The sequence below is a fragment of the Panthera pardus genome, unplaced genomic scaffold (assembly GCF_024362965.1).
Source record: "Panthera pardus isolate Hobbes unplaced genomic scaffold, ASM2436296v1 HiC_scaffold_15, whole genome shotgun sequence".
Classification (NCBI taxonomy): Eukaryota; Metazoa; Chordata; class Mammalia; order Carnivora; family Felidae; genus Panthera; species Panthera pardus.
The window spans coordinates 65,574,551-65,598,086 of record NW_026526710.1 but is presented as its reverse complement, the minus strand read 5'-3'; the positions used below and the strand labels follow the sequence as shown (position 1 = coordinate 65,598,086).

Below are 23,536 nucleotides of genomic sequence, written 5' to 3'. Positions count from 1 at the left end.
ATTATTTCTAGAGGCACCAGATTTAAGTGGTCTATGGTGCATGGGTTATTACACACTTTCTCTACAGGTGAAGATATCAACATTGTCAAACCTCACCTGCATTTGTGGTCCATAGTATCAGTGTCACATGGTTATCACATTTCACTACAAAATACAGATAATCACCTTCTAATAAGAGATAATAAGCTTCTGCCATGTGGATATACCACCATATATGTGTCGAACACCAACTAATCCCATCTGAACTGGATATTTGCAAGGCTCTGCAGGCTGTTGTGTGAGAAGGTCATTATGATCCCTACCCTCTAGATCTCAGGACGTGTGTATGGGTATACACAAGTCAAGAAAAATACCACCACCACATGCATGCACTACTAGAAACCACATAGGGAAGATTCTATTGCACAGTTATTGAAGGCAAAGGTTTGCTTATTTTACATTATCTTCCCTGATATCTATAGCAATTCCCTAAACACAATAGCAAAACATACACATTTGTTAAGGAAATAAAATCATGAATGAAATTTTAAAATGCTAATTAAAGGACAAACATTAACAAGTCTATAAGGATTTACAAAACAGATATACTGCTGCAGGTGGGAATATTCATGAAAGGCTCTATGAAGGAGGCAAAATTTGAACTGGTTCTTGAGGCATAAACAGATTCTAAGGAATTCAGACATAATTCACATAATTCAGCATTAAGTTTCCACTACCTATTAGATACTGTGTTAAACACTTCTGAAAATGAAAATATGAATTATGCCAGGCTCCTGTCCCCTTGACCTTGTAATTTAGTGAAGGGCATATAACATAAACAATAAAACACATGAGCAAGTGCTGTAATACAGATAACATACAACATAATGGGAAGTCAGAAGGCAGCTTCTTAAAAGTTTTGTTAGAGAAAGTCATTCAGTTGAATTTTAGTGGAGTAACAGTAACCAAAAATTAAATGAAAAGGAAGATGGGAAGAAAACGTCATTCCAGTTGAAGAGAGAATTGCTTCTCGGTAAAAGTGAGAAATTCCTAATTTTAAAGTATTGAGTAACAGGTCTACTAGGTGGAATTTTAAATGTGTTTAGCAGCAGAATCTTATTATTCACTTATTCATCCAATGTATATTCACTGAACACTTATTATATGCCAGGTACTGTTGTAGGACTCAGGTATGTAGCAACCAGTGAGACAAGGTTCCTGAAGAAAGACAGATAATAAAGAAGACAAATTCAAATAGTCAGAAGTCTTTAAAGAGGAAATAGGGTGAGTTATCTTCCACTTCCATCCCTGTACCTTGCCCCTGAAGCCAATGGAAAACTCCTAGAGTAGAGTCTTCAGACATAAGGTTTGAGAGGATGTGTCCTGAATAATCCCTAAAGTTCCTAAACGCCACACGAAGCATTTTGCGTGGCTCACAGAGACTCACAAGAAAGACAATGAAAATAAAACTGTACTTTATTATAGTGCTATTCAATCCCTGTCGTCCAGGGATTGGTCCTGACCATGAACTGTGCTATGGACCCACAATGTGACAATGTCCTGACAACCAACCATCCAAGCAATGGACTCATCTCATTAACCAGGTTACAAACCAGTTTGCATATTGTCAAACTCAGGTGTTGAGTTGCACGTTGTGTGAACTTCACATAAGCCATACCCAATAACAGGACCACAGATAAACTCATGATTTATTTTGAATTAAATGAACAACAACAACAAAACTGGTCTATCACCACAGAAAGTTGGAGTATTGCTTTATAATAATGGCAACTACTAGTGTTTATTATATGTCAAGAATTATTGTCAGTGCTTACATGGATTATCTCTTTCCATACTCCCCACAAACTTGTGAAGTAGTTACTCCTATTGTCTCCATATTTTGCAGGCATGGAACAGATTACCCAGCCATGTGCTTAGAAGGTCAGAGCCGGAACTGGAATCTAGTTCCTCCGACTATACTCTTTACCATTTTCCTGAATTGTCCCCATGCCTCTGTCTCACTCAAGCCTGAGTCCCATGAAGTGAAGATCCACGTGTCTTTCATCTTTGTTTCATCTTTGTTCATCATCATAGGTAGGAAACATGTGGTACAGAATGGAAGGGAAATGCTAGAGAAGAAAACATACTTTAAAAGTCAGTGGTGCTATCAAGAAACTGGGGATAAATACCAAGCAGTGATGATGGACATGGGGAGGAAAAAGACTTATGAAAAATAGTGCCAACGTAGAATCCACAGGACTTGTTGACAAATTGGACATGAAAATCAAGGAGAAAGGAACCTATGATACCAATGTTAGGCACTGGACAACTAGGAAGAGTGAACTAGGAGGAAAACAGCTGTTAAGAGAGGTCTGTGAGACACGTAAGAAAAGGTGTCCAGATAGCAGATATCCAGGTAGAAGTTTAAAAATGCCCAAAGAATAGGGCTTTATTTTATAGGCACAGATTTCAAGTGTGTAAAGACGTTGTGTAATGATACTAGACTTTCCGCCGGGGCTTGGCAATATGGAATGAAGAAGAGGACTAGGGAAACAGTCCTGAAGCTGTGCTTCACAAAATGTCCATCAATCAGCCATATCACAGAATGGGGCATGGTAGAAGAGATGGATATTTTAAGGGTGGGCTGAGCCTTCTCAATTCATTGCTTGACTCTACTACCAATGTACCTAAGGGTGGGTTACGTTGCAATCCTGACCCTCCAGCATCCAGGAGCTTTTGTTTTTAAATGGAGAAAGCTCTTTCCTTTTCAAGGCCCATGGTTTTTCCTCAGAGTTAGTGCTGGCCTGAATATTCTTGGCTCTTTTTAGGTAAGGATGAGTCTGTGTCAGGTTAAGAATGGATGATTTCCCAGTACACAGTGTCTATGTCAAAGACATATTCTTATCTATAAAATGAACAGTCATTTAATTATGTCATGGCTTATAAAAGAACTATGTGGGATTTATCCAGCCTTCTACTCTGTTGTACCTGTAATTAAGATGACTTCTGTATTTTCTAAAATTAATCTATTACCCTACTTCATAGTATTTAACCTTCTGATCTTTTTATTCATTTAAAGTGTCCTTAAATTTAGCAGAATCTCATTTTCTTTCACAGGACAGTTGACGTGGCTCTTTTTCTCTGTACTGTATCATAAATCTTGGCAAGGACGCTCAATGAAAAGGAACAGTCTACGGAAGGAACCCTGGCTCAGAGACCCTAGGGAAGGTGAAACAAGCTGACAGAAGCCTGGCCCATGTCTCCAGGGAAATTTAACCTTAACCCTCCAAGGCTTAGGGAGATTAAGAAAAATACTGCCTGAGCTAATAGAACCCTTAATTCATAGGGAGAATTTTCTCTGTGAGGATAAGAAAAATTCTGAAAGCTGGAAGGGTCAGAATAAGAAAAACTAGAGTGGCCACTATATATCCAGACTAGCACAGAGATTCTTTGTATCCTATGAACTGGTGTGCTGGGCAGGGCAAGAGAGCCCTGGAGAGGCAATTCCTACAGGTCACATCCTGCCAGGGGCAATATTTTTTTTTACTATATGAAATTTATTGTCAAATTGGTTTCCATACAACACCCAGTGCTCATCCCAAAAGATGCCCTCTTCAATACCCATCACCAACCCTCCCCTCCCTCCCACCCCAGGGGCAATATTAAATTGCTGTCAATGCTTGCTATTCCACTGGGAATCATGGAACCCAAATGCTGTCTCTGCTTACTTCTTTTGTGAGCTTCAGAGGTTCACTTCACCCTTGGCCCCAGTTTAGTCATCTGTAAATCAAGAGGTTTTTACTACATTAAACTGCAGGACCGCTTTCATTTGTTTAAAGAATTTTTTTAATTTTTTTATTGCTTTTTTTAAATTTATTTTTGAGAGAGAGATAGAGACAGAGAGAGAGTGCAAGAACGAGTGAGCAGGGGAGGGGCAGAAAGAGAGGGAGACACAGAATCTGAAGCAGGCTCCAGGCTCCGAGCTGTCAGCACAGAACCTGACACGGGGCTCGAACTCACGAACCATGAGATCATGACCTGAGCCAAAGTCAGACGCTTAACCGACTGAGCCACCCAGGTGCCCCTAAAATTTTTTTAATGTTTATTTTATTTTTGAGAGAGCAAGAGACAGAGCATGAGTAGGGGAGGGGCAGAGAGAGGAGACACAGAATCTGAAGCAGAATCCGGGCTCTGAGCTGTCAGCATAGACCCCAATGTGGGGCTCAAACGCATGAACTGTGAGATCATGATCTGGGCTGAAGTTGGACACTTAACCAACTGAACCACCCAGGTGCCCCAGGACCCCTTTCATCTGTAATCTTCCTTAATCAATCACCCTCAGCTCCTTCCAACTAGATCACAACTGCTGGAGAGCTTGGGGTGGGTGTGCTAGGAAGAGTGATGTGGAGGTGGATGGAGATGATGAGCCACAGGAGGAGTCGGGAAGAAAGCTGGTAGGAAGCATGAAGAAAAAGAAAAGGAACAGTCTTCATTCCATGACACCAGTGTCTACTGTTAGCTTCTTTTCTACTACTAACATCTAAGAGATAATCCAAACCATGTCCTGTTTTGAAGACGGTTTTCAGAGGCCAAATAATGGATAACATATTGGGGAAAATAAAAGAGATAGCCTGAGGGTGAGTTTCCTTTAAAATTAAAAATAAAATAATAAATGAGACCATTAAAAAAGGCATAAAAATCCATTTGAAACTCATATGACAGAATGGTTTCTGGAGGGAACCTAAAAACATGTCATTTTCTTTAAAACCTTACCCAAACACATACATATTCAGGCATTCAACATGTATTTATTGAGCACCTGTGATGCAACAGGCACCATTCTAGACCTTAGATAATGGTTTCATATATATGTTCATGGATCCCACATAATACAATCAAATATCTGACGGGGCACCTGGGTGGCTCCATCAGTTAAGCATCTGACTCTTGATTTCTGCTCAGGTCATCATCTCATGGTTCAGGAGATCCAGCTCCACACTGGGCTCAGCACTGACAGTGTGGAGTCTGCTTGGGAATCTCTCTCCCCCTCTCTCTCTGCCCCTCCCCCACTCGCTCTCAAAAATGTATGCACTTTAAAAAATCTGATTTTCTGTTATTCACTTCCAAAAACATTTTCTTACATTCCATGCACTTTGATATGAATATCCTTCATATGGGACACCTACTTAATTTAGGATAGACATCATATCTGATGGGTTTCTGATATAAAAAGCCCAAGAAAGAGTGGAACACTTACACTCTTCAAACAGATTTTATTGTTACAAATTTCATCAAGAATTTATCCAACTTAGAGAGTCAGTCCAAGTGTCTGCCATAGCCACCTTGGACTGCAAGAGTCAAGACTGTTGCAGAGAAAAGTTACATGAAAGGTACTTCAATTCAGTTCAGCAAATAGTTTTAAACACCTCTTCTTTTTTAGGGGTTTAGGAGAGATTCAAAGATGTAAGAGACAGCAAGAAATTTACAGATTAGTAGGAGAAGGCAAACTCATGAATAATCAACAGCCTGGCAAAATATCCTAAATTCTGTTAACAATACATACATAAAGCGCTATGAGAGAAAAATCCAATTTGATCAGGGATGAGCAAAACGTCATGAAATTGCATCTGCACTGAGTTTTGAAGGATATTTAGAATTTCAAGGGGACAAAAACAGTGATGCTAAGAAGCAAAAGAGGTGATAATAAGACATTTATTGAGCACTTACCCTAGTAACAAACTGTACAAGATTTTCTTTAAATCTTACAACATCCTTATAAAAGATAACATCACACTAGTCAGGATCTAGCCAGGAAAACAAACTGCTTCCAGTATTTGTAGCCAAGGCCATGTGATGCAGGAAACTGAGGTAGCACAAATATTGGCTAAAGAAGGCAATGAGGGACATAAAGGGGAAGGGAAGATGACAGGAGCTTGGGGCCAAGGTCACTCAGAATCACAAAGGAGACCCAGACACTCTAGAGACAGCACCTGAGAGAGGCAGAGTAGCCTCCCTCTTCCTCCTCTCTATTCCATCACCTGCTAGTGCCTCCTAGAGCCAAACCCGGCCAGAAGCCAGGTGAGCAGACCTCCTGGGACTCTTCCACCTATGGGGTGAATCCTTCCAATATAGAGCAGAGGAGGAGAAGTTCAGAAATACATCTGTGGGCAAGGACACCAGCCAGGGATGACATAAACTTCCCTTGCTGATGACAAATTCAAGTGCAGACAGGTGGAAGTGCCCTGACCCATGTTGCTCAGGATATGGCAGAGCTGATATGTGGCCCAGTACGGACTCCAGGTCTGATCTTTTCTGAATGTCACAGTTGCCACTTTCACAAATGCCCAGAGCACTCATCTGTGGTGGAGAAAGAGCTGCTTTGGTAAAGGAATCAAAGCCCAATCCAAGGAATCAGAATTCTCTTGATGGAGAAGAAAATACTTAGCCTTGAAACCTACTAGTACATGTTAGAGAAGAAGAGAAGAAACTCATTCTTCTCCTTTGCTCCTTACATCTTTCCATGTACTGATCTTTTACTCACTGACAAGAAAAAGGGGAATCTAGGTTGAAAGTCAAGTCCCCTGGCAGGGGTCAGTGGGAAATGTCAATGGGATGAACGTAGCATTCATCATGTCTGCATCCAAATACCATTACCGCTAGGCTACTTGATGCTGTTACACAACCTGTGTAAATTTCCCAAGCCTTCTCCCCTGGGCAAATGACAAGAGAAGTATTTAATAATCTCACAATACTTTGCTTGTTAACACCTATAGACAACCTGAGCTTGGTGTGTAGATCCTCCAAATATCATCCACACAGGGGCAGGAAGAAGAGAGAGAGAGTCTAATTTGCATAAAGACCACCAGGCACTGAGAGGTTAAATGACTTGCCCTTGGATCCCACAGAGCCACAGCAAGGAGGAGAGGTAAAGGGAAGGCTCCCAATTTCTCCAGCTCAGGTCTCTATTCTGCCACTTCAGACAATCACATAGCAGGGAAAACAGCACTCCTATGGAGAAGCTGGACTCCAGCAGCCCCTCAGAACAGCCAGGAGATCAATGCTTATTAGCACTTCTCCTCAAGCACCTGCCCAACATGAAGCAGGCCAGCTGGAGAAATGCCCTGTTCCTTATTAACTCTTTCATCACTGGGTTTCATTCCACTTGCCCCCAAAATAATAGTACTTACAATAAGAAAAACACCTTAAGTATCAAACTTCCTGCAGATGTGAAAAACCACAGACCAGCAAGGTAATTGTGGGAAATCACATAGGTAATTAGTGGATTACTGTATGTTCCATGCCAGCAAAAGTCTAACAAACAGCTCTGGGTGCGATGGGGACAGAGATCCTGAATTTTAGTGTTTGCTGATTTCCATGACAAATTCCCACAATGAGAATTTCAACCAAGTATTGTTCAACCTGCTTGCAAAATTCCCGAACGTTTAACAATTAATTGGCTCTCACGAGCCAGTAAGAGCCAGCTCCAGCCCACCACGAACTACTACACCCCAAAACCCCAAATCCCATTTGCTGTATGTCTAAACTCAGTTTCTCTCAAGATCCAATCCAAACATCAAGCAGTTTCTGCATATGGTTGCTACCTACCAAGTACCTTTTCAAGAAATCAAATGTGTAGAATGCCAGCTATACATAGGAGCCCTTCCCAATCTCTACCGTTCTCCCTGACAGCTTAAGTTTTGTCCTTTATGACCTTAAATAGCATTTCTTTTTACATCTCTTTTACAGAATTTTTGGTTTTTTTTACCTTTTTAAATCCGCACTATTCAACATTTATTCAACAGTTACATATCTGGTACATATTTAATCTCCTGAGCTAGATGCTAAACTCCTTGAGGGTAGGAATAATGTCTTGTTCATCTTCATATTCCTGCAGAATCCTTGCCTGGGCCTTACACCAAATCATCACTCAACAAAAATTGAATGAATGAATTCTGATGAATCAAGATTTGCCCTGGGCTGCTTATGGATTGAAAATAACTCAATACTGCTCTGTGTAAAACAGGAAGCTTTGAAATGTTAATGACTTAAGCTATGATGTGCCTACAGGAAAAATGAACACAAGTTGCCAGTCTTGATGAAATTGTACTCCTTTACCAGAGCAAAGTAGCAGAAAAAGCTTTTCTTTAATCAGGAAAAAGAAGCCCAGGAGGTTTCTGTATGATGAGAAGGAACCATGTGTCTGCCCCACTCCCTGCTATGTTGTCTCTTATCAATGTTTCTATCTTTGTCTTCTATGATTGCCCCTCCCTCAGCTACTCCCCATTTCTAAGTCTGCTAAGATAGCATTATAGCAAAACCGGGCAGGGGTTTACAGCAGGTGTTGGCCACAACACTGGTTCCAATCCTCCGGGCTGGGAAAACATAGACCAGGGCTCTAGTTTAAACAGACTGTTGAAAATTCAGTTTCCTAAACTAATAGTAATACAAGAATGCTTTTGTGCTAACATTTTCAGAATTACTGTGTTCGATGTTTAGTACTTTTGTTAGTATTTTGGACATTATTCTTTAGAAAGAGGTAAAGAAATGCTGAAGGTTACAAAAAAGGTTTCAAATACTCCGTGGTTAAAAGTCAAATGTTTGTAGACAGGCAAACAAATACAGTATAATTTGACATTGAAAGAGTTATGCTGGTATTAGTTTATGATATTCAAGTAACTTAGTTCAATGTTTACAGTAGAACTTATTGGTTAAAATTATATTCTTTTAATTTCAACTAGATACAATTTTTTTCTTCAGCAAATCTCTTTGGAAATGATAGCATTCTGTACTTTGTTTTTGCTTATTTTTAACATTGTCTGTCTTCATATCATAAAACACAATATAGGCCTCCATTTAATCTCTGCAGTTAGTCTTATTTCAAATTCTATGGAAGAAGTACCTCACGGTAGTATAAATATTCTGCCACAGAATTCCTTATGTCTACGTACTTTCTCAATTAAGAATATGATATCAAACAATACTTGCTGTTTGACAGCAAGTGTCCCATTTTTATCTACGACTCTGTATTGCATGGAGATCTATCAACCCTGAACACAAGTCTGATGTGGAACCAGAAGGTGTTTGCACTTTTGAAACCTCTGGTAGGACTGATGTTAGTACTGGCATCAAAGATTGAATACGCAAAACAAAGCAGAGAACACATGCAAGGACTCCGGTGCATAAGACTTTTTCTTTTTAATTTGTCCAGATGTATGTCTCAAACCCACAGCTTTCATGAGAGAGCTTGTGAAGAGCAATGATAGCAAAAATATATGGATGTTCCCTGCATTCAGGGGCATCCACACTTGTGAAAAGACTTGAGTTTTATTTCTGGGTAGCTAAATTGGTAAAATGTGTTAAATGAAATGATGCTTATGTTACCCTATTTCCAATGTTGTAAATGTTGCATAGTAGATTATTGTCTTATTTTTGGTACATAAATGAGGTTTGTGAATTGACTCTGTTGGAGGGTTATGACTGAGAATACTGACCGAGTTAATCCTGGCCTTGAAGCAGAGTTCACCCGTGAGTTTAGTATGAGTCTCAAAGGAAGGAGTCCTAATGACTGCAACACCCACAAGAATGCTGTTTGTGGCAGTTCTGGGTTTCAGAATTAGATTCTTTCTATAGGGTTGTTGACGTTGAAAATTCTTAAATAAAACTTTTTTTTTTTTAAAGAAGGAAACCAATTAGTCTCACTTTCATTTTAGATTAGCAACCAAGATTCTGAGAGATTAGGTGATTTGTTCAAAGTCCAACAACTGGTAGATAACAGAGAAAGGACTCTCACTGATGTCACTCAGTGACTTCTATATTAACAATCTCTTCAACACTTTCCTCCCCATTACACGTGTTAACATGTTATGCTTTTCTTCTGCTCCATTTGTAGTCTCCATTTTTTTTTTCTCAGCTACCCCTTTGTGGATCATACTGTTGGGTCTATCAGTTAAGTAGTCTTGTTTGAAAGGCCCTGGCTGAGGTTCATGGCCCAGGCACACCCACCACCTTGGACATAGCAACTGTACCTCAAATAAGCATATGATTCCGATCAGTTATTTTTAAGGAACCGATATTAATGATGGAAGAGAGAAAGGTACCTTTTCTTCAGAGTAGGACCTGTAATTTCCACATCACCTGAATCTTCTAGATGCCATTTTTCTACTCTAGAGAGATCTTGCTGAGAATGAAGCCAATACAAAGAGAAGCAAAACAGAAAAGATTCAAGAAGCTGATATCAAAAGGGCCTCTGGATCCACCTACACCTGAACTTAAGTCCTAAACTGTTGTATTATTAAAGCTAAAAGTGTTCCTGTATTTTCCATTTTCTACCAAGCTGTGATTTTTACTTCTCCTCTGCCTTGGATACCTCTTATGTTCCACCTCACATCATCCATGTTTCTGTGGCCCTCAGGTCCACGCAAGTAAAAATTCAAAGCATCTGGAAAGCACCACCTCCCCTACATTATGAATCTCTCACTTTCTGCTCCAGGTTCCTCTCATTCTCTGATGGGGAGCTGCTGGGAACCACTATGTGCAAACTTGAAAATACAAAGGATTTCCCATCCTTTGGGGGCAAACCCTGAGTATTGGAGGGCTAGAGCTGGAGGGTTGTCACTTCCCCTTTTTATCCCTCAGGCAGTCCATTCAGAGGTATATTCTTCACAACCCCTAAGGTCCAGCCTCATTTGTCCAGTGGGGGTGAGCTAGATAGTTCACCTGATACTGGCTTCCCTCCTTCCTTGGCAGTCCCAAAGTCAACTACATGACTGGCTAGTTTAGCTTTTGGAATTTTCTTTGTAAAAGAAGCCCAGGCCAATACAACTTCTTGGTGGCATCTAATAGATCCCATTATTCCTTTTTTGGAACTCTTGCCTCCCTTTACTTCTGAGATACTGTATTTTTTCTGGTTTTGTTTTTTTCTCTTCTAACTCCTCCATTAGTATGTCCCATACGAGCTTCTCTTCCTCCATTTTCCCATTAAATGACAGTGCTGCCCAAGATGCTGTGCTCAATCATCTCTCTGCAGTCCTGAGCTCTCCCACACCAATAGCTTCACCAAATACTTACAGCCACTCTCTAATCTCAAACCCAGACCCACATAAGCAAATTCTCAGAGCAAAAAGATCAGTCCATGCCATTTGTGTTCTGTTTTGATTTTTGTGCCAATTTGATGCCTAGCACTGATCTAGAAATAGCAAAATGATGGCCAATTAGATGAGTGCCTTTCACTCCTTGTTTGCTTGACCCATATACCTTAAGGGACCTCATACTTCATAACTGCACACATTTCCCAAAATATGTTAGAGTCCATTTTCTTCTTGTCTATAAACAGAATTTTAAATAATTTCTGGAAAGCTGGGAATTAAATTTTATACTGCCCCTTAGGAACTGTAAAAAGGCAACTTTATTTAATCATTGTTAGTGTTGTGCATATTTCCTTGATGAGGGAAATTGGGAGGTTGGGGAAGGGAGAGAACAGGTGTTGAATTTGTACCTCTGAACCTCTTGGCCCTAGTCACTTCCACTAACCCCTGCTGACTCCCTGAGTCACAGGGACAGGTATAGCTTTTGGTTATTGATTTATCTGCAAAGCCCCTGGACACTGAAACTCTGGAATTCCTGTAAATTCTATGCATCATAATAGGTTTTAAGTCTGAGACTCGGAACACCTAGAATTACAAGTGACTAAGAGAGCTTAACTGAGCTCACAACTTCGTTCTCTTCTGTGATCTATAAATATAGAACTCTACTCACCAACTATGTTCTCTTTTATGTCGGCATACCCCCAGCCCCTCAGGATCTATGCTCAGAGGAAAAGAGAACTGGAGGCCAACTCAGCAGCCAGCCACTCAGACACTGTGAAGGTATGTGTTTATTATGCATCTTGCCAATGAGTCTTTTTTTGCCTGCTCCCAAGGTGCTAGTTCCTGAACTCGATCACATTATAACCAATTGCTGTCTGCAGAATGTAAATTCAAACCATGTTCTCTAATTAATCTATTGTGTTCCATCCAATTTGCATTAGAAGTTGTAGGAGCAATGCCTGTAATTGCTTTTTTCCATGGCTAAGCTTATTAGAGACCTGTGCTCTGAGTGAGGAGATGCTGTGACGCACTTCTAGTATTGCAACCTTGTCCTTTGGACAGCCTCTTCTCTGGATGCTCAGAGGTTAATGGTCCTGAGTCTTAAGTTTAAACTCTCTCTAGCCAAATGTCTGTCTTCTCAGTTGTAAGCAAGCAGATGCAGAGCAGAGACAAATTGAGAGGAGCTAATTATAGCAGGAGGCTCCAACTTCCATTCCTAAGACCCAGGGTTGAAAGTGAAGAGAGAATTTGACTCAAAGTCCTTTCCTGTGGACAGGAGGACGACAGTGTGTGCGTGTGTGTGGGTGGGGGGGGGGGGGTGTTGGCAGGAGTGTCTCACCCATGCTACTCTACACTCAGCCTCCAGCTATTCAACAAAACTGCTATTTAAGTGTACCTGCCAGTAGTGGCTCTAGGGCCTTGGCTGCAGGTAAATGGATCTCAACACCTTGATTCTCTAGATTCAGGATGACACTGTTTCACTAGATTTCAGGATGACACTGTGCCCTGAGATCTCAGCTCTTTCTCTAATGAGTTCAAGAAAAGTCACTGAATTTTCAGAACGTTCAGGTTTTTTCTTGCAGGAATGGGAATGACAAGTTCCAAGCTCTTAGCGTGTCGCCACTGAAAACAGAAGTCTTTATATACATTTCGATATTTTTTGGTCATCTTCTATGTTAATATCTTAGCCTTGTTTTCCAAGTGAAACAAATGTCATGGTATTTGGCTTAATGTAAATAACACTGCTAATACTGTGCCACTAGACTTATGCTCTAGACCTTTCCTGTGACAGTACATCTAGGTCTCCATTTTTTTTAATTTTTTTAATGTTTATTCACTTTTGAGAGAGAGAAAAACAGAGCACAAGTTGGGGAGAGGCAGAGAGAGAGGGAGACACATAATCTGAAGCAGGTTCCAGGCTGTCAGCACACAGCCCAACACAGGGCTCGAATTCACAAACTGTGAGATCATGACCTAAGCTGAAGTCAGACACCCAACTGGCTGAGCCACACAGGTGGCCCTAAGTCTCCATTTTCAAAATGCGGATCATCACACATGAAAATAGCTTTACAATACAGAAAATATCAGAAGTGTTTGGCCACTTTGGTTAGTCCAAAGTTTCATCACCTATTGCTGGTGGGAGGTTAAATCGGATTTGCCACTTGTGATAAACTGTTAGGTGGTTTATTCTAAATCTGAATACATGCATAGACCCTATCACTATCCAGTGATTTTAGTTGTAGGTATATAACAGGAAAAAGGGGTAAAATATGTTCCTAGTAACAGTATTTGTTATAGCCATGAACTAGGAACAAGGCAAATGTCACTAGAATGGATAAATGAATTGTAGGATAAATATTGGAATATTATACAGCAATGAGAATTAAGGAAAAATCTCACAAACACTGAAAGAAGCCAAACAAAAAACAGTACATAGTATATAACTGCATTTAGCTGTAGTTTAAGAGCAGGCAAAAAAGTATGCTATGGTATTAGAGATCAGGAATGTGATTTCCTGTTAAGGGTATCAGTTATTTAATGAGCACAAAGGGACACATGATGCTGGCAATGACCTATTCCTTGAGCTGTTTACATGGAGTATTCAATATGTGAAGATCTAACAAGCTATAGACTTATGATCTGTGCATTTCTTACATGTGTATTATATTTCACTACAAAGTTTATAGAATCATAGATAATGAAGTCTAGCAATCTTGTTTGGTTCATGTTAGGTTCTAGAGCAATGTATGTGAAAATGCTTTGAAAAATCCCAATGTGATAGTGATGCACTGAATTATTATTACAATCATCCTCACCACTGCCGCCATCTATCCCATACTATTTACATGCAGTATAACCCCAAGTACTTGCACCTTTCTAAATCAGAGACAATTCTAGCCTATGTAAATTTATCTTAGAATAAATGAGAAATCTGATCTCAATTTGAACTTTCTCACTACTCAGATTCCTGGATTTTCTTTTTACTGCGACATTTTATGGAACTGAAGGCTAATCTAAAGCCAGTGTAAAAAATGACCATCAGAATTACCAAGCATCAGTTTCCTCATTAGACAAGGCCTCACTGGATAAGAAATATAGCCCTTCTCTACTCTGTTGGTAGAGTTGTACACACGTGGCTTATTATTGTCACTTGTTCCAGAGAGTATTTTTTCTCCATATCCTCTCCATTCTCCCTCTCTGGTTTACAATATTGAGGCTATTTGGACAACTCATAGGGTTCAAGCCAATCTTGACAAAACCTCTGATCCTTTGTGCAGTCTACCTTGGACGCCTAACTTTTATGATCCATGTAACTGTCCTTAAAATGGTTCATTCTGCAGACAGAAACCCAAGCCCTTTAAAAGAAGGGAAAAATGTGTTAGATCAAAGCTATAAACAGCAAGGGGCACTTGGGATGGATTAGAAGATGAGCTAATGGGATGCAAAAGTAGATGATTTAGATGGTAATTTTTAGCAGAAAGATAATATCTTAATGGTTTAAGATCTTTTTCTCCCACCATACATTCTAAGTGCCAAGAAAGCAGGAACAAGACTGCATATGGATCATTGACTTCCTGGTGATTAAGCCCAGTACCTAACAGGTTCTCAAATGAGTGAATGATAGCTGATGGAAACGTGGACATTTATTTGGTTAAAACTATCCTGAGGACAACTAGTTAGGCCAAACATAGAGGCAAATATCAGTAAGTAGGAAGGGGAATGGGGAGGAAGCCCAATAAAATGTGAAGATTTAAAACATATAGAATGGGGAAATTTGAATATCATCTATCTGATAAGGGATTTGTATCTAGAAAATCTAAAGAATGATTACAACTCATTTACAAAAAGACAATTCATCTAATTTTTAAATGAAGAGATTTGCATAGATATTTCTCCAAAAAAGATACACAAATGACTAATGTGTAAAGACACTCAATATCATTAGCCATCAGAGAAATGCAAATCAAAACCACAATGAGATCCACTTTGTATTCATTAGGAAGGTTAGAGTCCAAGAGACAGATAATTACAAGTGTTGGTGAGGATGTGAAGAAATTGAAACCCTCATACATTTCTGGGAGGAAGTAAAATGTAGCTGCTTTGGAAAACAGTCTGGCATTTCATTAAACAGTTCAAGAGACTCACCATATGACCTAGTAATTCAACTCCTACATATATACCCAAGAGAAATGAGAACATAGGTCCTCACAAAAACTTGAGCAGAAATGTTTATAGCAGATTTGTAATAGCCAAAAAGTAGGAAAAACTCCAAGTGTCTATCAATGAAGGAATGAATAAAATGTGGTATATCCATATGATGGAATACATTTGGCAATTTTGAGAGCGAGGGGGCACACAAGCAGGGGAGAGGGGTAGAGGAAGATAAAGAGAGAATCTTAAGCAAGCTCTATACTGAGCACAGAGCCCAACATAGGGATTGATCCCATGACCTGAGCCAAAATGAAGAGCCAAAATGAAGAGACCTGAGCCAAAATGGCTGACATGACTGAGCCACCCAGGCACCCCACATTTGGCAATTTTAAAAAGGAAGTATGATTCATACTACACTATGGATTAACCTTGAAAACATCATGCTAAATAAAAACAAAGAGACCCAAAGGACCTTCTATTGTATGATTCCATTTATATGAAATATCCAGAATAGGATAAAAAAGAAAGATCAGTGATTTCCTAGTAGTAGGAGGCTACTGCAAGTTGGTAAGAGCTAAGGGATATAGACTTACTTTGGGGGGTGATGGAATGTTCTAAACTGTGGTGACAAATGAATAATTCTATGAATATAGTAAAAGTCACTGAACTGTACACTTTAAATGAGCCAGTTTCATGGTTTGGGAATTATTTCTCAATAAAGCTGTTCGAAATAAAAGTGTGATCATTGAGATAGGAGACTAGGCACTCCTGAGAACGGCAATAGTAATAGAGAAAGGGTAGTTAAAAAAAAAAAATCAACGAAGAAACTTCATGTATGTAATTATCTATTTTGCCTATAGGGGATCTCAAATTAATCCTTGACTCCAGGGTAAAACTAATTCCTCCTAAAATTGGGGGGCTTATTTTTCCTGCACATATGCAACTGTAAATGCAGAAGAAAATATGAATAAATCAGGACATGCAAAAGCAAATTATGATAAACCCGTTTAGTACAGATTCTAATTTAATCATGAAAAACCAGGACCTGTAAGTCAGATAAACTTTTCAGGAAAAACCATGTCCTGGCTGGGTCCATGGCAATCACATCATCTCTTTGCCAGAATGTATTTTCTTTCTCCAGGCAGGTCTCTCAAATAACCCCCAAATATTCCATTAAGAGCATTTCCCTTTATGCATTCCTTTGTAGTTCAGTCATTGTTGCTGATACAATACTAACAGACCTTTTCTTTAAGTCAGACTTCCACTTATTAAAGCCGTGAGACAAAGAACATGTCCAGAAGTCTGACAATTTCTAGTCATTTTTTTTCCAGACGTGTCTGCCATTGTTAGTTTTCTTTCTTTCACAAATAAGATGTCTGCAGAGTTACAACAAAGCATAACATTTCCTGTCTCTTAGCTTGAAGAATATAAAACTCCTAGCATTTTCTAGACAACTCCAAAAGTTCATCTAATATTTAGTAAAAATTTTAAAAACTTTCAGTAGAGATTTATGGAGCTTCTCTGCTTTTATAATAAAAATTCTGTGTTCTTACTATGAAAAACTATGAAACTTAGGGACAAAGGATGATAATACAGATTGATGTCCAGTAGGAGAGACTGTTTAGATCTCTCCTATTCTCATTTTGCTCTGCTCTTCTAATCAGGCTAGTACATAAACTGCCCTGACTCCTTAAAACCTACCTGGTCTCATGTATAGGTATATGCAAATTCTATATGATAATGGGAATAAAGTTGGCAAATTGACACATTTTGCTATTTACTGATATTAAATATTACCTGAAGGTTAGAAAGGATCTGAAACATCATACAGTCCAACCATACACTGATGACACTTGAATACCTTCCACCAAACTTCCAGTCCAACTCCTCAAACACAAGCAGTCAATCCTATTTCTATAAAGCTCCCACTGACTTAAAGTGCTTTATAATTAAAATTATTCTAGATCTCTTATCTTAGAGCCTACATAAAAGCAGCCTATATATTATCTTAATATTTCATTGACTCCCCACAAAAGTATAATAAATTCAATAACATTATCTCCATTTAATACCTACTCAAAGTGAGACTCGAGTAGCTTACTTTTTCCAGGCTCATGCTGCAAGGGGGTGGGGGAGCCAAAGGACCTCCAATTCTCTTTACTTCAAAGGCTTCTACTCATTCAGGAATAATTCCCCATTCTTTCAAACATTCTGCACCCAAGATTTTTAAAACTCTACTCAATGTACCCTCGTATGGTACTGTTAATGTGTGACATTCGGAATTCAACACTTCTAGAGTGATCTTATCAGGACAAAGTAGAACAAAAGCATCACACCTCTCTCCACAATTATATCCATGGAACATCATCTGCACTTACTGATTTTTAATCAATGGTAGGAGTTTGGGTGGTTTTGTTATTTTACCAGTAATATTTCAACAGATATTTCGGGAGCATTCAGAGTGTCTTTCAAAAGCTCACAACATTCACTTCCATTCCCTTTTTTTTAATGTTTATTTTTGAGACAGTGAGCATAAGCTGGGGAGGGGCTGAGAGGGAATCAGAGGATCTAAAGCAGGCTCCACACTTACACCAGAGATCCAGATCTGGGGCTTGAACTCAAACTGTGGAGATCATGACCTGAGCCGAAGTCCAATGCTTAACCAACTGAGCCATTCACAGACCCCTATTTCCATTCCCTTGATTTGCAAATCAGCCATGTTAGGCAGGTGGGGGCAGTTATGAACTCTAGAAAAAGTTGAGAGAGACAATCCTAAAAACACTGCAGAGGTAGAAGTGTGACCTGACTCTATGCTGATCTCGTCACCCCAATCTCATGTTCTATTCACCACACAACACTGAGAATCAAAACTGAGTGCCCTACCCTTTCAAGCCCTAATTTTATATATATTATTGTAACTTCTTCTTCTCTGTAAGCAATTGTTTTTAAAAGTTCACTATACATCCCTATGCTTCATACTGTGTAACTTCACCTTTTTAGGTACAATTATCAAGATCTGAGAAGTTGGCTTCTATGTGCTCCGTAACAAAACATCCGATAAATGGCAGCAAATGCGAAAGCAGAATTAAAAGTCTCAGAGCTAGGGTTAATGGTTTTTTTTTTTTTTCCAGCATTTTAAGTATGTTGCATCATTGACTTCTGTTCTCCATTTTTTTTTTTTTACAAGTCTGCTGACATTCTTAATGTTGTTCCCCTAAATATATCATTTATTCTTTCCCTAGATTAGGAGTTGGCCGCCTTTTACTGAAAATGGCCAGATAGTAAATAATTTATACTTATGTGGTTCTGCTTCTAGATTATAGACATTTTCCTGCTTGCTTCATGGTTATTTTTTGACACCAAACACTGGGTGTAAAAAAACTAGTATCAGAGACTGAATAAATAATGTTTATTCCCAGAGAAGGTCACACAACTTCCTTTCTCAATTATCTTGGTGAGGCTGACTCTAATCCATTATTGAGCTGTGTTTGGGCTCTGTTGTAGCTTTAGAAAAATTCAGTCTACCGTGGTCTTCAAATGTTTTTATGGTGGGAATACAGAGTAGAGCTTCAGATCTGAACACCACCAAGACTCCAGAAATTGTCTTATGTTTTACAGTCGGTCACTAGCCCTCTGAGATATAGCAGCTGTAGTTGTGAACCCTCAGCTATATGACTGAATAATCACCTTTTGGGGCTCAGGTCATGATCTCATGGTTCAGGAGTTCAAGCCCCACATCAGGCTCTCTGCTGTCAGCACAGAGCCCACTTTGGATTCTCTATTCCCCTCTTTCTCTGGCCTTTCCCTGCTTGCATGCTCTCTCTCAAAAATAAACATTAAAAAATAGTAATAACCACCTTTTAGGTGTCACTTGAAAGTCTCACTTTCTATCCCTGCACCTGGTTTTCTAGGCTTCATGGAATTTCTACACCTTGTTCTCACCCTTTTCGGTGAAAACCTGGCATATCTCAGGACATTCTCTCTCAATACTTCTGCCATATCACAATCCTAATTAGGTGATTACTATTCCTTTGGTATGGCCCCGTGCATCCTGGGGGAAGGGCTGAGATCTAACCTAGCTCTCTGCCTTGTCCTCATCCTTTGAGGTTCTTATCGTCATAAAAACCCCATGCACTTCAGGATGGAGGTGGGGATCTTGCTCTGTTCTTCTGCCCTGTTTTGTCTAACTGCTGACTTACATTCAGGGAAGTAGCATTTTGCCTGAAGAAAGTGCTCTCTCAACTACGCCTCTTCTTTCCTTCAGGGATGTCCTTTTCTCTGCCCCTAACCTTTGGTATTCTATCCCTGTGCACCATGGGAAATATGCAGAGATTGGATGTGTATCTGCTTTACAACCATGGATCCCTGAGATTTCCATTCATCATGTCTGTATACATTTGAGTGTTAAAAATAGAAATCAGGCTGATTACTCCTTAGCCACATCAGAGGGGGCTTAATCCTTTACATCATGTCCCTAGGGATGACAACAGCCATGACACTCTTCATTCCTAGAAACAGCCTTTTCCTTTCTGAAACTTAGGTGATTTGTATTTTACTTGTTCTAAGTTACTTTTTAAAACTTATCCAGTTTGCTCTTGTTGAGACAAAAGTGATGGTCCTTTTCTCCTCCAAATTTTCCTTATTTTAACCTCGGTTAAAATTCTGCCCCACCATTGCTTCATTGTACTAGCTTTCTTCAAATTACATAAACTCAAATACTTCAGTTTTCCCCTCCATAAAATGGGGACGATAATAGTAGGTCATTTTTAATATTTTTAAATATTCGACAGAGAGGGACAGAAAGAGAGATCACAGGCCTGCAAGCAGGGGAGAGGGGCAGAGAGAGAATCCCAAGCAGGCTCCACACTCAGCATGGAGTCCGATGCAGGGTTAGATCTCAAGACCACAAGATCACAACCTGAGCCGCTATCAAGAGTCAGACATTTAACCAAGTGAACCACCCAGGTGCTGTTTCATTTTTTAAATGAAAATGACAAGAAAAAGTACATGTGAAAGTATTTGGTGTGGCAAGTAATCATTAAAGAGTATATCAGGAATAATACTAAACATTTTACTTAATTTACAGTCTTCTTTAAAATACACACACACACGCTCAGAGATGTGTTACTGCCACCTTATGAGAAAACTGAACCTCAGTGAGGGAAGTAACTTGCTGCCTCACATAGGTGGCAGGTGACTTAATAGGGAATTGAACCCCGATTTTTCTTATTCCTATGCATTTCTTAGTACATCATCTGTCACCAATAAATGGGCCAACTAGGCCATCTAATATGTAAGTCTCCAAAAGGCACAGCAAGCTTAAAACTGTGAGCGATTTTTTAGTGTCAAAAGTTCAAATTGGGTAGCACTCAGTCACAACTAAATCACAGCTTGATCTGAGAATGAACAGGGCAATGGGAGATTTGATCAGAAGTAGTAGGATGAAAGTTAAGATGTCCTACCCAACCTCCCCCCATGCCTTATATACCCCAATCTCTTACTAAGATACGAAGATCAGACAACTAATCCTTTTGAGGAAATCACCTCTAACCAGGAAACTTTAAAGCCAAGACACGTATTAATCACCTATTGCCACATTAAGGCTGCCTAACAAGCCCCAAAACTCAGTGTCTTAAGACAACAAGCATTTATTTTTATACTAACGGGTCTGCAGATTGACCACAATGGCTGTTTCATCTTGAGTTTGCTTCGCAGGTCTCAGCCATAGATTTGGGTTGGAGAGGCTGATGAATGTCTTTCCCATGGATGACGTCAAAAGCCCCCAGAAGGTTGAGCAGAAACATGTAAAGTTTCTTAAAACTTTGGCTCAAAACTCTCAATGTTGCCTATATTCTGTTGGCCAAATCAAGCCACATAGTCAAACCCAACATCAATGGGTTCAGTACAGACCTCCCATACAGGTTGGGTGAAAAAAGTAAATACTTTCTAGTGATAACTTAATTTTCCATAACCAAGGACCAGTACTGGCTGTTAGTACTATTCCTGATATGCTGAAGCATGATTCTATCTCCAATATGCCAATAATTAAAGGAAAAGAGCCTGGCTCATGAAAATGTGGCTAATTTGAGATAATAATCCACACCAGAAGAAAACTCCCTTGTAGCCTTTATAATCACCATTTAGTTCATTTCAAAAGGTATATATTCCAACACTTTTAGAATTTTGGTTAGGAGATATTTGAGGACCAATGCTCTCCTGTGTAGTTTGATGACAGCCTATTTGGTGTTTTTTCCCTGAAAACTTACTTTAGAAAACACTTCTACATTTTATTATTTAAAGCTATAGATCATAAGAGCATATGTAAGGGATATTTACAGTCATATATCAGAAGTTCATTTCTCTCGAGAATTGCTATAAAGATAGTTTAGCTCATTAGTGACTGCCCAGATATCCCTGGGGCATTGTAGTTGAGTATTATAATACAAATGCTTCCCATAACTTGCAATGAAATATTTTGAATATTTAAAGGCAACTCCTTACTGCAGATGCTTTATAGCATAATGAGACCTGATTAAATGCACTGGTAAATCAACATTGAAAAGTACTAGACTGACATGAATCATTTTCCAAATTTCCATAATGGTAAGAATATCTATTTGGCTATAGATAAAAGAAAACAAAAAACAAAAACAGGACAAATGATCGGTCACCAAGATCTACCATGGGACCGCACTGCCTTGGGGACTATTGACAAATGCACAACGTAATGGATAAAATTCACTAAGATGGAACACCATCATGCATAAATGCAGAAAATGGTGAGTGTTTTCATTTATCTTTGACTTTCCGAGATGGAAGAAACAGTGCTGAGAAGCATATGACACCAAAAAATAAGGACCCTGGAACGTGGCTTATACTACACTATCTTCTATTTTTTTTCTTTTTAAAATTTTTCTTCATGTTTATTTATTTATTTTGAGAGACAGAGCATGAGCACAAGTCGGGTGGGGGCAGAGAAAGAGGAAGAGAGAACCCCAAGCAAGCTCCTGTCAACACAGAGCCCAAGGTGGAGCTCAATCTCATGAACCCTGAGATCATGACCTGACCTAAAATGAAGTCAGATGCTTAACCGACTGAGCCACCCAGGCACCCCTCTTCTATTTTTTTTTTCTCAATTTCTCTCTGTCTTGAGTTCACAACTAGATTTCAAGCACATTAAGGGCCATGCCATTAGCATCATAACATTTACATTAGCACTTACCTGACACTGGGCAGCGCCCCACATGCTTTACGCAAATCATATCAGCAATTTTCATGATTGTTTCATAAGTAGGTTTCCTTATTTTCCTATGTTACTAGATGAGCAAACTGAGAAACAAGAAGTAAAACTTAGCCAAGATCACACACAGCAAAGTAGCAGAGCTGGAACCTGGAAGCAGACCTTCTAACTCCAGAGTCCATGATCCTAACCACTCCGCTAGGCAGTTTTCTGTTCACCTAGATCCTCTACAGTTGCCAGCTATATGCTGACCCAAGAGGATCTCTTAAATATGTTCCTCTTGAAGGAAATTCTTGCTAAAAATAAATAAACCAAAATTCACGTTTTCTCTCATGTTCTTACAATTCCCTACATGTCTACCTCAAAGTCTTGTGTTGGAACCAGATACTCCTACCTCCCTCTACTCACCTTTGTCAGAAATGGCAATAATGTTTCACATATTATGCCTGCAAAGTTCTGTTCAAAAGGATTCTGTGGCTGCATTCTAACTCAGAAAAAAAAAAATAGCGTTGTAATCAATTAGTAATACCTGCCGTGGTAGAACAATATACATACCAACGGTAAAATACCATCTGGCTCTCTTTCAGAACACCCTGACTACAAATGGAACCATTAGTAATCTTCCTCCTAATCGTAATGTTTGTACTTGCTCTATTTATAATATACCACTGTAAGTACTACAGAAAATTGCCATGCAGTTTAGGGGAATGATCACAGACTTTAGAATTGCCAGATGCAGAATTAAATTTTGTCTTTAGGTGTGTGTCCAATACACACACACAAATACATAAACTATGGTTGTGCACATATATGAAACCCCTCAGCTTCTCTAAAAAACATGTAGTAATTACAATGAGTGAAAGATAAGGCAAAGGACAGCAAGTTTTGTCTATAAAGGGGTAGACAGTATATATATTTAGTCTTTGTGGGTCATAGTTAGCTGACAACTGAAATAAAGGAATGTGAAAGCATATCTTAACTAAGCAGTAAAAAATGTTAATTTCAATCAATGTTTCAGAGATTATTTTTTTTATTATAAGACACGGAAATACATTATTTCATTTAAAACGCAAACATAAAA

At 39.2% G+C, this 23,536-nt stretch overlaps 1 long non-coding RNA gene across 1 annotated transcript; it reads left to right on the top strand.

Annotated features, from left to right (window-relative positions):
- Nucleotides 1-11,660: 11,660 nt before the first annotated feature.
- Nucleotides 11,661-22,085, top strand: LOC128776972 (uncharacterized). Its single transcript, XR_008422084.1, has 2 exons — nt 11,661-11,843; nt 21,843-22,085. It is a non-coding gene; the product is annotated as an uncharacterized LOC128776972 (long non-coding RNA).
- Nucleotides 22,086-23,536: the final 1,451 nt, after the last annotated feature.